The sequence below is a fragment of the Cucumis melo genome, chromosome 11 (assembly GCF_025177605.1).
Source record: "Cucumis melo cultivar AY chromosome 11, USDA_Cmelo_AY_1.0, whole genome shotgun sequence".
Taxonomy (NCBI): Eukaryota; Viridiplantae; Streptophyta; class Magnoliopsida; order Cucurbitales; family Cucurbitaceae; genus Cucumis; species Cucumis melo.
In genome coordinates this window covers 2699292-2714200 of record NC_066867.1, presented here as the reverse complement: position 1 = coordinate 2714200, position 14909 = coordinate 2699292, and the positions used below count along the sequence as shown (strand labels likewise).

Below are 14909 nucleotides of genomic sequence, written 5' to 3'. Positions count from 1 at the left end.
GTTGACGGAGATAAAGACGTCGAAGTATTGACATCAGCTAAGCGGCGGGATCGAGCGAGCTTTTTCGGTGTGTTTTAACACCTTTTCGGCGTTTTATCAGCGTTCCAACATGAAGAGAGAGAGCACCGACATTTGACGTTGGCGTGGGTTTGACGATATTCTAAGCGAACCCTTCCAGCGTTTGTTTGGCTTCGAGGTTTGAATGGTTTGGCAGTAGAGTAGAGTGATTTTCTGGTGAGTTTTAGTCGTATGTGTTCTATTTTAGTCGTGGGTTCTTCTTGGGTTTGCAGTGGGGTGTTCAACACGTAGGTCTCCCGGTCTCCGGTTTGTGTGAAACTTCTAATTTCTAATTTTATTTATTTGTGTGAAACTTCTCATTCTTGATTGAATTGATATAGAACCTCCCGCAGTTATGTATATGCCTGTATTTTGATTGAAATGTTTGTTTCTGTATCATTTAAAGGAAGCAAGAGCAGTTAAAGCCATAAAGTTAGAATTTCCTAAACTGACAAAGTTAGCATTGATTCAAATGTTTTTAGAAAAGTAAAGAACTCGGTTGTACTTCAAGTTAAGAATGTCAGATCTTCAAAAATTAGTACTCTTGATTTTCTACCTAATAGTTTAAGGTGGATGAGTTGGTCTGAGTTTTTTTTTCATTGTTTCGTTCAAACTACTCGATGAAGAATCTTATTCAACTCAAATTGCCACAAAGCTACATTGGAAATTGAGCATTTAAGGTATTTTTATCAATACTTGAGTTTTATTAATTTCAATGAAGAAATGAAGTCTAGTATAGAAGATTTGTGGTTTTATAGTAGTTTTATAACAAAGCTATCTTCAACGATTAGATATCTTACCAGCCTCAAAGATCTGACCATTAAAGATTGCAAAAAGCTCACAACTCTTCCAAGTATAATTTATGATTTAAACAAACTTTTACATCCATAGAAGTCTCACAATCCGATCTTTCAACATTTCCTTCCTCATATTCTTGCCCTTCCTCACTTTCCTTTATAATATTATCGAGCGACTCATATTCTACTGTTGTTTTATTTTTCTAAAAGATATTGCTTGGGTGCCAAACGTAAATTCAATGAACTCCATGAAAAAGCTTTTGTTGTGGAGCTTGATCTTCGAGGTATTTATTTGGTTTAGTTTTGTTGACCGTTTCCAATATTAATAATTGTTTGAAGAAGCATTTTCGGGGCCTTTAAAATGTCGTGATCTTTGAATTTATATAATTCTGTTTGGTTGCTAGTGGAAAGGGAATCATGATCTTGAGGAGATAATTCTGATTATCTGAGCCAGTGTACTGGGAGTGTGTGCGTATGTGAGTGGGTGGTAACATATTGAAAATTCGTGGTATAATTTGAGGTTCATGTTTAGGGTGGTTGTGCATTTTTTGGCAAATTAAAATTGTCATTTTCTTTGCTAAACAAGTTTGACAAGGTGTTTAGATCTTTTATTTTCAGTTTCCCTCGAAATTGGTCGATGTTAGCTTGAGTATAGATGATTTCTTGACTTTTTCACTGGTTTTGTCTGATTATGGTAATATCACTTTTATAATGTGCTTACTAACTTGATGTAGCTCTCAAGGATAAATGAAAGAAAAGTGAAGGTATGTAGACCATACTATTACTTATCTTAACTCCTTATATATCATTTTGCTAATATATTTTTGGAATTACTATCAAATATGTTCTTTGGAACTTAGAGTGCATGTGCAATATATGCTTCTTTTTTCTGAGAAGGAACACTTCATTAAATAAAGGAAATAGAAGGGAAATCCCTAAACACTTATAGGTGATTATAGAAGAGATTTCCCATGTGCTTTCTTATTTGTTGCTATGATTATCAGTAATTTAATATATGTCTCTTGCTGGCATTTGTTGAAGTTAATTTTACAAGCATGTTTTCTCATTTTCGATATTGTAGATGCCGATTGCTTTGTTTTTAGGGTCAAGAAACTATGCCTTTACTATGTATCTGACTCCAGTAAAAGCTAATTGTTAGACAAGGTGGAGCCTAGACTTGTTAACCTTGTCCACGCTATTAAGAAAAGCCCTACATTTTTTAAGTTCACAATGAACCTGTCAATTCCAGCGAAAACTAGAGTTAAGGCTATTAATGAAATTTTGATATACTTCCAAAATGTTACTGCCTTGGATTGGAACTTAGACTTGAAATTGTGTTATTATTTTGGTGATACTAATAACTGATAAGTGGACTCGGTCAGTGAGTTATCCGATAGTTATTGTTGTTTGATGTTTAATGCAATATTCAAATCCTGCTCTATCCATCCTTTTCTTGATTTGTGTGGAGGTGTTTATTTCTTTTTCTTCACATCACCATAGAGATTTTCTTGTTGCTTGTATGAAAATAGGTGCCTAAAGGTTGGGACAAGCTATTTGTATCTATAATTTTTGAGCAAACTGGGAAGACAATTGTCAAGTCAAGCAAAGCATCAATTCGTAATGGAAGTTGCCAGTGGACTGAGACTTTATCAGATTCCATTTGGGTTTCACAAGATGAAGTTTCTAAGGAGTTTGAGGATTGTAATTTCAAGCTTGTTGTGGCCATGGTACTATTGTTTGAGCTTTATGAGTAAACCATGTTTATAAGAAATTATTCCGCTTGCTAGGCCTATGTTGTTTCCATGACTATCCTTTGTTTAACAATAGTTGTACTTTGTAATTTGGCTTTTTACATATTTGACATTGATTTATTGCAAAGATGGGGAACTGATTATGATAGCCACTGAGTCTAATTTACACTTAATTTCCAATCATAGGGTTAGCAAGATCTAATATTCTTGGAGAGACTGTGGTCACCATGACAAATTACACAGATTCCAAATCTTCATCTGCAATCTCACTTCCACTGAAGGTAATCATTTTAATTTAGAGGTATTTGACTTGTTTCAAGTCTATAATTTCATTATTGTACTATTTTTGAACTTTTGCTATCATATGGAAAACATCAATTTTATATCAGCCGAACCTGAACATAATAAAAATATCTTTTTGATAATGGTTTTGAAATAAGAGTGCAGAGAATGAAAATCTAATTCTTCAAGAAACAATGAGGCGGAAAAGATGAGATATTTTAAGCTGGAAAAACAATGGCAAAGTTCAAGATGTGGTACTTGCTCCAAGAAAGATTGTGCCGAAGTTGATTCATCTATCGAAGTAGCTTCAAATTTTGAGTTAAATAGTGGTTTGGAAGAGCATAGATTCAACGATTCTCATGAGGTGTGCTTGCAGAATTATTTCCTCTTTCTCTTTTTACTATATTATGATATGATGGCATAATATTGTTTTTGTAGTTAATAGTGTTCATTCTTCCTTTGGATTTGAGTCCCTTTGTTTTTGGCCTTCTTTACATTCCAATGGATAAGGGGTTAAACTTGTTGGTAATAGATTATATGATTCTTGTATACTGGATTTGAATTGTAAAATGAATTGTATTTCGTTTTTTCAATAAATAGTTGATATTGCACAATATGGAAAGATTTTTGCTAAGTCATATGGTGAGAAACTTGAAACCTACAACATCAATGTTTCTGCTTCTAAACTTCACAAAATTGCATTTTATGGAAATATTTAATTTTCTTTTCATGTTATCCAGAGTTGCTCAAAACTTGATGAAGTTGAAGAGGCAAAGACCAATCCTAGGAATAAGTGCGAAAAAACTTACATATGTGGAAGCAGATGATAGTTATCCGACAACAAATCCTATAGGTACTACATGTTTGTAGGTTGTATTGACTACTTTTTAATGTGGAAACTACTATAGCACATCTCTAACAGTAACATCCTTTAGAGAGATGAACTGTGAATACCTGCTAAAATCAAAATGTGGGTAATTAAAACCTTTAGGGTGACACTATTATCATAAGTGTAAGATAATTGGAAGTTGGAAACCTTTAATGTTTTTACAAGCTATTCTGATTCAATTGTCAAAATTATTGTATGTTGTGTTGGTACTTCATATTCCATTATGTGCAAGAGGTTGACATTGGTACTTCGGCCATCACAATTTTAAAGTAGTTTCAGTTTTAATTATGTTCTCTTTTATAGTATTGATTTGGTTGTACATTTGTCTGAAGGTTGAAGACTGGGAAGGTTGAAAGTTGAAGCGAGTGACATTAGCAATATTGTGTAGATAGCCAGGCGATCGTTGAAGGTTGAAGACTTAGAAGAAGGCATTTAGGATTTCTTATTTAGTCTTGTATTAGGATCTTGTTTCATGTACTATTGTAGATAAAAAAATATTAAGATTTCCTTTTGTGTATACAAATATTATAGTTTCTAAAGTAATATTAATTTTATTGATTTGTTGGAGTGAGAAAACAATATTTATCTACATGGACTCAATGTTGGTTTATAAAAAATGAACAATAATGTAACAATTAAATAAAAATAAATTGGTAAAAATGGACCAAAAAACAAGGCTTCAATGTCAGTTTTAAACTGACATTATTGGGGATCTATAATGTTGGTTGTAAACCGACATTGTTGGCATCTTTAATGTTGGTTTTAAAACGACATCAAAGTCTAACCGACATTAAAGGACTTCAATAACACTATCAAAGATGTCGGTTTTAAACCGACACTAAAGGCCAAATTTCTTCTAGTGAAGCTAATTGTGTTGGGGAATACTTATGATAAGATGTCGGTCTTATGCGTATAAGTGACGATGCATGCCGAATAGCATGACCCCATATAGATAATGAAAGTTTTGCTCTCATAAGTAATGGTCTGGCGATCAATTGTAAACGCTTGATAAATGATGTTGCCAAACCATTTTGTGTATGAACATGAGCTACAGGATGTTCAATATTTATCCCAGTTGACATGCAATAATTATTAAATGCTTGGAATGTAAATTCACCAACATTATCAAGTCGAATGTTTTTTATTGTATAATCTGGAAACTGTGCTCTTAATTTGATTATTTGAGCAAGTAACGTGCAAATGCAAGGTTTCGACTTGATAATAAACACACATGTGACCATCTACTTGATGCATCAATTAAAACCATGAAATATCTAAATGGTCCACTTGGTGGATTGATTGGTTCACATATGTCACCATGAATTCATTCTAAAAATGTCGGTGACTCAACTCCCACTTTGGCTGGTAATGGCCTAATAATTAATTTTTCTTGAGAGCAAGTATTACATGATAATTCATTGGATTGAAGAATCTTTTGGTTCTTTAGTGGATGTTCGTGAGAATTTTCAATAATTCTTCTCATCATTATTGACCTGGGATGACCCAATCGATCATGCCAAACAGTAAACATATTTAAATTCATGAACTTCGGGTTCATGGTGGCAAATGTTTCAATTACTCGTATATGAGTATAATATAATCCAGAAGAAAAGGCAGGCAATGTTTCCAATATACGCTTCTCATGTGAAACAATAAATGTAATATAAAGATATTCTATATTATTTTTATTGTTAGTTTCAACATGATAACCATTTTGATGTATATCTTTGAAACTCAATAAGTTTCTTTTTGACTTACTAGAGAACAAAACATTACTAATTGTGAATTTTGTTCCTCTAGGCAAAATAAGGTTTGCCCTACCAAAACCTTTAATCAAGTTTGTAGAACCTGATATTGTATTGACATTTGATTCAAGCAATGTCAATGTAGAAAAATATTTTTTACTTTTAAGTATTGTGTGCGTACTTGCACTATCTGCCAAACATAAGTCTTCATTATTCATCTTTAAGTCAGCTAAAATATGAGAAATGTCCATAACTCTTCATTAAAAAAACGATTACAATAAGTCTCTTGGTAAAAAGGAAAAAAAAAAACTAACCTTGAAATGTAAATAAACTGGTAGATTTTAAATAGAGAAAACATAATGCAAATATTAGTTTTGGACATTATCATAATTAAAGGAAGTATTTGCTACTCATTCATTAACATTATTTTTCTCTTCAGGACACTCAAAAAAGTCCGGCACATCCAAATGAGTCATGTTGGAAGGGTCAAATACATCATCTTGATAGGCAAAGTTTATTTCCACATTCTTCCCTTTTTCCTTCAATGAGGCTTGATAAAGGTCGACTAAGTGCTTGGATGTACGACAAGTACGAGTCCAATGATCATTCATACCACAACGGAAGCATTGATTTTCACCACTTTTAAATTTCTTATTTTGTGGAGTCTTCCTTCTATGATCATCATTTGTAGTTTTCTTGAAATCTAAATGATTATTACCACGTAAAGTATAATTACTTCTTCCTCTACCACGATCACGACCTCGGCCACGATTACGACCACGACCTCGATCTCGACCATTAATATTGTTTAAAAATACAACATTCGCTTCAAGGAACGGTGTTGCTCCAGTTGGTCGAGATTCATAGTTTTTCATTAATAACTCATTATTTGGTTCAGCCATAAGAAGACATGATATGAGTTTGAAATACTTTTTAAAACCTCTTTCTCGATATTGCTGCTGCATGAGCATATTCGAGACATGAAATATTGAAAAGGTTTTCTCTAACATATCTTCATCAGTAACTTTTTCTCCACATAACAATAATTTTGAACAAATTTTAAATAATGCAGAATTATAATCACTTATTAATTTAAAATCTTGCAACCTTAAGTGCATCCAATCATATCGAGCTTTAGGAAGAATCACACTTTTTTTTTATGATCATACCTTTCTTTTAAACCTTGCCATAGTTCATAGGGATCTTTTATCGTAAGATATTCCATCTTTAGTCCCTCATGCAGATGATGTCGAAGGAAAATCATGGCTTTCGCCTTTTCTTGACTTGAAGTCGTGTTTCCTTCTTTAATCGTTTCTCCAAATGAATTTCAGCATCAAGCACCCATGATAAATAATTATCACCATTGATATCAAGAGTTAGAATTCTAATTTGGTAAGATTTGACATGGTAAAACTATAACAAAGAACAAATAAATTAACTTATATTAGAAATTTAATAAACATGTCAAACGTGCATTCTAAGACAACTTAGATAAATATCATATTATGCACATGATACAAAAATCAATGGAACCCATATATAATAATTTAAAACATGCATGTTAATGTACAATAATTAAAATTACAAATAAAAATTACATCTACATATTATGGAAAATTAATAACAATACACACCGAAAATGTTAATTTTACAACATACTTAAGTAAATTGATAAAAACATTTAGATCATAAAAACAATTACAAAACTTATACTAATAGAAAGTAAACAACTAAATTATAAACACAAATTATAAAGAACCCATAAACTATACATAGATCTTAAAATAATTGATATAAGAAACAAACATAAACAATCACATAAATCATAAAGAATTAAAGATGAACTAAATCATAATCTTATCATGAACTAAAAATATTGTTTAACAAACAATAACCATGTAAACGTAATATGTAAAATTACAACATGCAATAGGTATAAAATATTACATTCTCAAACATTTAAACCATGCATGATGTATACATGGATTATTTCATGCAATATTCACATATACCATAAAAACAAACTAATATTATAACCTACCTTTTGCAAATAATAAAATTGTAGAGTTTCGTGCTGATAACGTGTTATGAAATAAAGAACAATGAAACAAACAAAGAGAAGAAAGGAAGAAGAGAAGACAATTGAACTCAATTGTGGTGTGTCTTACAAAGGCACCACACTCCTCTATTTATAGGACATATTATGGTATAGGTTACATTATGGAATTCAATGGGATGAATGTTACAATATGGAATTGAATGCGAGAGTTATATGAAAATTGTAACCTATGTAGGTTATGGATATCTACATTTATAATATATCTTTATATTTACACTAGATTATATATATATATATATATATATATATATATATATATATATAAAAGAAGAAACAATATGTAAAGAATAAAGCTTAAGAATAAATTAACAAAGGATGTATTGATTGCTAAGCATCGAAAATGATTTGAACTGTGTTTCTAACTATGTTTGGTTTTAAACTTTAAACAAGTAATGTTTATAGAATAATGTTGATGATTTACCTAAAGGTTACGTGAATGTGTTTCCATAGCGCCACCTATGGTTGTTAGGTGATTTTGAGATTGAAAGAGGTCGTGACAGGAGATCCGAGAACTTGAGCCTAGGTAAGGATGTGGCTGGAGGATTGTGATATGACTTCGTTCCTAGCTTAACCCATGGTGGGTGTGTAAGCCCTATTCCGTTCTCTTCTACTTTATCTATTTATTTAATATTTTCTAAATTGTGAAAAACATTTTAGAATATTTTATTTTATACACTTTAAGGTGATTTGCCTATTAAAGAAATTTTAGAACCATTTAAGTTGGGTTTAAGAGTTGAATTTGTTAGTTTTTGAAAAGAATTGTTTAAGGGGCAAAAGCAAGTTAAATTTGAAGTGGAAGGGCATTATAGTAATTTTCTAGTGTTAAGAAAGGGGGAAGATATTTTCTTTTCTTTTCTTTTCTTTTCTTTCTTTCTTCTTCTTCTTCTTCTTCTTTTCCTTCCTCACCCTTCTTGACCGACCACCTCTCTTCCTCTCCCAATTCTTCTTCCGCTCACCATTTCTCCTCTAACCGACGCCTCCATCCGCATCCCTCACGGCGTGTAACTCGACGGACGACGGCTGCATGTCGACGCAACCCAGCAATCGTCGTGCATCTCTCCCTCGAGTGATTGGAGCGTCGTGGCTTGTCAACGCTAGATCCACCGCCGTCACACCACCAATCTAACTGAACGACAGCCACTCCTTGTGCGGTTTAACTCACCATTTATTTTCGACCACACACAGCTGTTTGAAACCATAGTTTTCGTGGGTGGTTAGATCTTAGAGTTAGGTAAGGTTTTGCTTGTTTTAGTGTATTTTAGTTGGGTTTGTGGAAGATTTTCAATTACCCATTAAGTTTCAACTCGATTTTCACAAAACTCATTACTCTTTGATGCTAGATTTGATTATTAGAGGAATTTTTTTCCACTGTACAGCCATTCAAAAACTCGAAATTGGGCGTTTTTAGCATAACTTGGGTAAGATTCTAACCCTTATTGAATCGGTCTTTAGAATCCCTTATTTATTGGTACCAATATTAAGCAAATCATGGTTTATGGATGCTAGGATTCGATGATTGATGTCGTTAAAGCATTTTTCATTGAAGTTAGATTACTTTGCTAAGTTCTTGAATAGCCCATGATGTCGGATGCTTAATTTGAATTTTGAAGGTAGTTAGAGTGCTCTCCGTTGAAGTTATGGGTGCTTTGTTAAGTCTTTGGAAAGTTTTGGAATAATTTCATTGAATTTTTCCTAGAGTTGAAGGTTAAAGGTTGAAAATAGACTCTCCTTTAACTTTGGAGTTCATCGGGGTATTACTTTTATAAGCTTCGAAACATAAAATAGTTGTAGGTATTAGTTTCAAAATTAGAAAGTCGTTAATGTGTGTCAAGGTAATTTCGTCAAGGTATCAATAAGGTTTTAGATAAATTTATTAGGTTCTCTTAAAATTCTTAAATACCCATTTAGTTTTATCGTGAACTTGATTTTACCCATATTGTTTTGTATGAGTAGTTGAAGATTTCGAGAACTTGGAGGCATTAATCAACATGGTTGAGGTTGTTTTAAATGAGATGGGGTATGCTTCTAAGTTATTGTCCTGTTAGATGGATGTTGAGATTGTAAATAGATCTAAACTTCTAAGTTATGGATATTGGATATAAGAGTGTATGGATTTTAAAAGACGACTCAAGTTGGGGTGCTTGTGGCGTTAAGAGTTTAAATTGAAGTTTAAGGGTCCAAAAGTGAAAATTTAGCCTAAATTAACGCACTTGGGGAATCGTTCAATCTAAATCTTAGGAAGTGCTAAAGGTTATGGGTCTTGTGTGATATAATGGATATAAATCCCAAAACATCATCGATTATTGGAGATAAAAGTGTATACACATAAAAGACCCGTTGAGCTTGAACTAAGTTGGATGCTCATTGGGTTAAGTATTTAGACTTCAAGTCTAAGGGTTTATAGGTGAAAAGTCTCATCTAATCGAAGGCAAATTGGGAATTTAGGGACTTTCGAAACATAAAATAGTTTGACTTAGCTTTTTGAAGTATGTTGAAGATTGTTGTGTCGTCTTTCTTTGTGAAGATAATTGATAAATCTTAATCTTTGCTTTAGGCTAAATTGAAGTGAGGAAAGCGTAAAATCTCGGGGGATCGAGTAATTGATTGTGAGTGGCTTATTTCCATGTATAAATCCCAGGAGATCGAGTAATTGATTGTGAGTGGCTTATTTTCATGTATTTTCATTATAAATCTAGTATGATGGTTTCTAGTACAAAAATTTAGAATATGATTGCTTAATGAATTATGTGTTTGAATGGGTTAAGATCTTGTATTTCGGAATTGTGGTTGAACCAAAACTTATTAAACAAGGTTTAGATGACAACTGGTTTCTAAACATTCATTGATTTATAACTAGACTTGAAGGAGTTCTAAAAGCATGTATTGATGGCTAAGGATTGAAAATGATTTGAAAACGTGTTTCCAACCATGTTTGATTTTTAAACTTGAAATATGTGATTTTCATAAATGTTGGTGATTACCCTAAAGGCTACGTGAATGTGTTTCCGTAGCGTCACCTATGATTATCAGGGGGTTTCGGGACTAAAAGAGGTCGTGACCGAAGATCCGAGAACCTAAGCCTAGGTGAGGACATAGATGGAGGATTGTGATATGGCTTTGTGCTTAGCTTAACCCATGACAGGTGGCTCTATGTGCACATAGGAGCGGTATGTTGTTACCGTGGTAGGTGCTAAGTATGCATGAGCTCCATTCGATCGCGTGTTTCCTTGTGGATATGGATCATGTGTGAGCTATTATGAGCCGTGTATTTAGTATGCTATCATGGTCAGATTGGATGGAGGTTGCTATCGTGGCTGGTACTAAATATGCATGAGCTAGTTTTGGGCACATGATTCCTTGGTCATGTGCGAGCTATCTTTGGCCATATATTTAGTCACCTTGTCATGGTTGATTGGGTACAGGTTTTTTGGCCTTGCTTGTGGTTTATGATAAAATACGATTTTAACGTTGTAATTATTATTTCGTTATTGATGTCATATTTAAACTGTTTGAAAATATGTTTTATGAACTTTTATAAAAAATAAAAATAGATGTCAGTATATAATTTTGTGATGTTTTTTCTTAAATGAAAATATCTAAACTCAATTATTTGCTTCAACCAAAACCATAGAATAATGAAGAAATTAAAGAGCAAAATTTTTAAATCATTCAAGGTAAAATTAGGTTATCGATATGACTGACAAACATTATTAAATATTGTTATATATTTTTTTTTTTTTTTGCTTTCGTATATTTGATTAGGTGATGAATCTAAAAATCAAAAGAAAAAAAATATTGGATAATGTGTCTAAACTATTATTTATGTGAGGGTTGATATTGTGTTTTTTCCCCTTAAATTAAGACGCGGGAAGTAACAAAAATGCAAGCACTATTATGGTTTATGAAAAAACAAAATCATTTTTTGAATCATCCCAAGACAAGCATGATAATTATGTGTATATATAAAATTAATAGAGCTACTAATGTGACTGTGATTAGTATATGAGAATTTCATTTAATATTTTCTTTTATGTAATATTACTCTCTCCCTATATATATATATATATATATATATTATATTCGTGAATGATTGAGAAAGTACGGACCTCCGAACCTCCGGAACTCATTCATTCCACTAATTCTTTTCACGTCTTTTTTCTGTATTTTAGACTGAGTTTTCTCTTTCTTTTTCTTCCTGGGCTCTTATTAAAGATATAAGTCGTTTATTACCACATTCCGAAAGAGATCATTCAAGAGAAAAGAGAATATCCAATAAACCCACGTTTTAGAGTCCCCTGGAGCCATCCATCGTCGGTGGAGCTAGGGAAATATTCTTTGCGCCTTTCTTTTTCAGGGGACCACGGACTCTGAATCAACTTCCCGCTACCTGGGCCGATTTCGGACCCCTCGGCCTTCCACTAAGAAGGACCTATTAAGGGAATCAAGGACTAGGATGGATGAAGAATTCCCCTTTCTGGACCACAGGAGTCAAAGTATTTAAGAGCCCATGACTTTCTCCCCTTAGATGAATGGGATCTTCGACCGCTCCGAAGGAGTATTATGATATTTGATTTGAGAATATTCCGTGAAATTTGAATATTGATATTGCCTGAAACCTGAATATTGATATTGCCTATATATATATATATATATATATATTTCTTTTTTATATTCGTGAATGTCTGGATCAGTTTATGAACACTTCGACTAATCTCATGAGACAACCAACATTTAATTGTCAAGAAAACTCGAATGAAATTAATTTATAAATAGTTGGCCATGGATTTGATCAATGACTTCTTAGTTAGTTTTTCATATAAATGACAAACGAATTTTCTATTCAAATTCCGACTTTTTCCCATGCTAATTTAAAAAAAGGAAGACAAAATCTTATACAAAATTGAAGCGAAAAAAACGAAAAAAAATAATTTATATGAAATAAAATGAAAAATCACATGTTATAAAATAAAGGGAAAATTTTGATAAATCAAAATCAAATAAAGGGAAAATTTCATTGTGGGTGTTCTGTTTTACAGTCATAGTTCTTCTTTGGGTTTGCAGTGGGTTGTTCGACACGTGAGTCTTCGGTTGGAGGAGTGACAAGAAGAAAATTTCTTGATTTGTGCCAAATGTATGAAGATTTTGAAGGGGAAGAAGCTAGAAACTAGCTTCAATCGAACGTTTGAATGCCTGAACGCGCACGATTTGAAAAAGATATGAAATGGCTGCAGAAATTATACGGAGCTTTGATGGTGATAGGTGTTAATTGTGAGTTGGGAGTTTTATTTAATTATAGGGTATTTGGGGTTTATTGAATAAATTATATTTAAGATTCAAGTTTGTCACTTATGTAGGGGCATTTACGATATTATTATTGCAATTTTCTTTTCAGATTTTTCTGTTTTTGCTATTTTGTCAATTTAAAAATAAATTTTCCATTTATCCAAAGTAAACCTTATATTTTACCATTCCTCTTGTTAGCCCTAATTAAAACTCAGATGTATATAACAAAATTTGAGTTTTAAATGTTACTTTCTTTTTCAAATTTTGAGTTTAAGTTTTGGTTTCGTTGATTGGTTTTAAAATTTTACATTTTTTTATCTCGAGTTTTCATTGATCTCTATGTTTAATCATTTGTCTTAACTTTCTAACAAAATTAAAGTATAATTAAATGTCTCATTAATTTTTTTTTTTTTTGTTACAATTGAATTTAATGGAAAAATATTTCATCATTATTATGTTTAGCACGTTAATTGAAATTTAATACCTAAAAGTAAAAGTTCAAAATATATATGGGTAGGGATGAAATTAAAATTAATCTCGAAATTAAAAGATAATAATGTAAGATTTTTAAAATCAAAAGATCAAATTAAAAATAAATTTAAAATTAAAGAATAAAAATATATCAGTGTATAATTTTGTGATGTTTTTTTAAATGAAAAAATCTAAACTCAATTATTTGCTTCAACAAAAACCATAGAATGACCAAGAAATTAAAGAGTGAAATTTTTAAATCATTAAAAGCAAAATTAGACTATAATATCACTGAACAGATATTATTAAATTTTGTTATATTTTGTAGATCTTTTGTTCACTGTGATGTATTTGATTAGGAGAATCTAAAAAAAAAAATATTGCAAATCAAATAACGTGTTTAAACTATTATTTATGTAAGGGTTCATATTGTGTTTTTTTCTTAAAAAACCAAATCATTGTTAGAATCATCGAAAAACACGAATGAGAATTGTTCGTGAATTTATTAATTACGAAGATTAGAGCATGATAATTATGTGTGTATATAAAATAAATATAGCTACTAATGCGATTGTAATTTTGTATATGAGAATTTCATTTAGTATTTTCTTTTATGAAATATTACTCTATCTATATTTTTTTTCCTTTTATATCTATAAATGTTTGGGCCAGTTTATGCACACCTCGACTAATTTCACAAGACAACTAACTTTTGATTGTCAAGAGAACTCAAATGAAATTAATGTACAGATGGTTGGCCACCATAGATTTAACCAATGACTTCTTAGGTAGTTTTCTAAATAAATGATAAACAAATTTTCTATTTAAATTCCAACATTTTCCCATTTTAATTTTAAAAAACAGAGAAAGAAAAAATCTTATACGAGATTAAAGGGAAAAAATCAACAAAAATAATTTATATGAAATAAAATGAAAAATCACATGCTATAAAAAAAAGGGAAAATTTGACAAAATCAAAATGAAATTAAAGGAAATGTTTTTGCAAGAAATTTATTGATTTTATATTCTCCAAAATATTATAAAACTCATTGGGCTTATGCTATGTATTTAATTAATTGTCATCGAAGAATCTAATTCTTTGTATTATTTTGGAAACCTTTCTTAAAATATAATTAAGGTATCTTTCTCGTATAAATTTGTACTCGTGCAAAGTTTCAATGCAAATATTCATATATATGTACATACCGTACCTACATACATATATACATACATATTCACGTAATTTTTTTAATGCAAATACACATACGTACAAAATTAAAACTCTTCAATTATTTTATTCTTTAATTATTGTTTTAATTATAAAAAAGTAATATTTTTTATATTACTTGATTAACATAATTAAGTAGTTTATGTTATGGAATATATGTACTTTGGTTGAAAGAATTATATCATGGAAAGTTACTTGAATTCGATTAACATTTTTCTAAAAGCAAATATAAACCAACATTAATTTTTTGAGATCTTGGAAGAATTTTCTTTAACTAACTATATATT

The 14909-nt window shown here is 31.2% G+C and overlaps 1 long non-coding RNA gene across 1 annotated transcript; it reads left to right on the top strand.

The window, feature by feature from the left end:
• The first annotated feature begins 8553 nt into the window (after positions 1–8553).
• LOC127144042 (uncharacterized) lies at positions 8554–11056 on the top strand. Its single transcript, XR_007815647.1, has 3 exons — positions 8554–8871; positions 8981–9058; positions 10195–11056. It is a non-coding gene; the product is annotated as an uncharacterized LOC127144042 (long non-coding RNA).
• The last annotated feature ends 3853 nt before the right edge of the window (positions 11057–14909 follow it).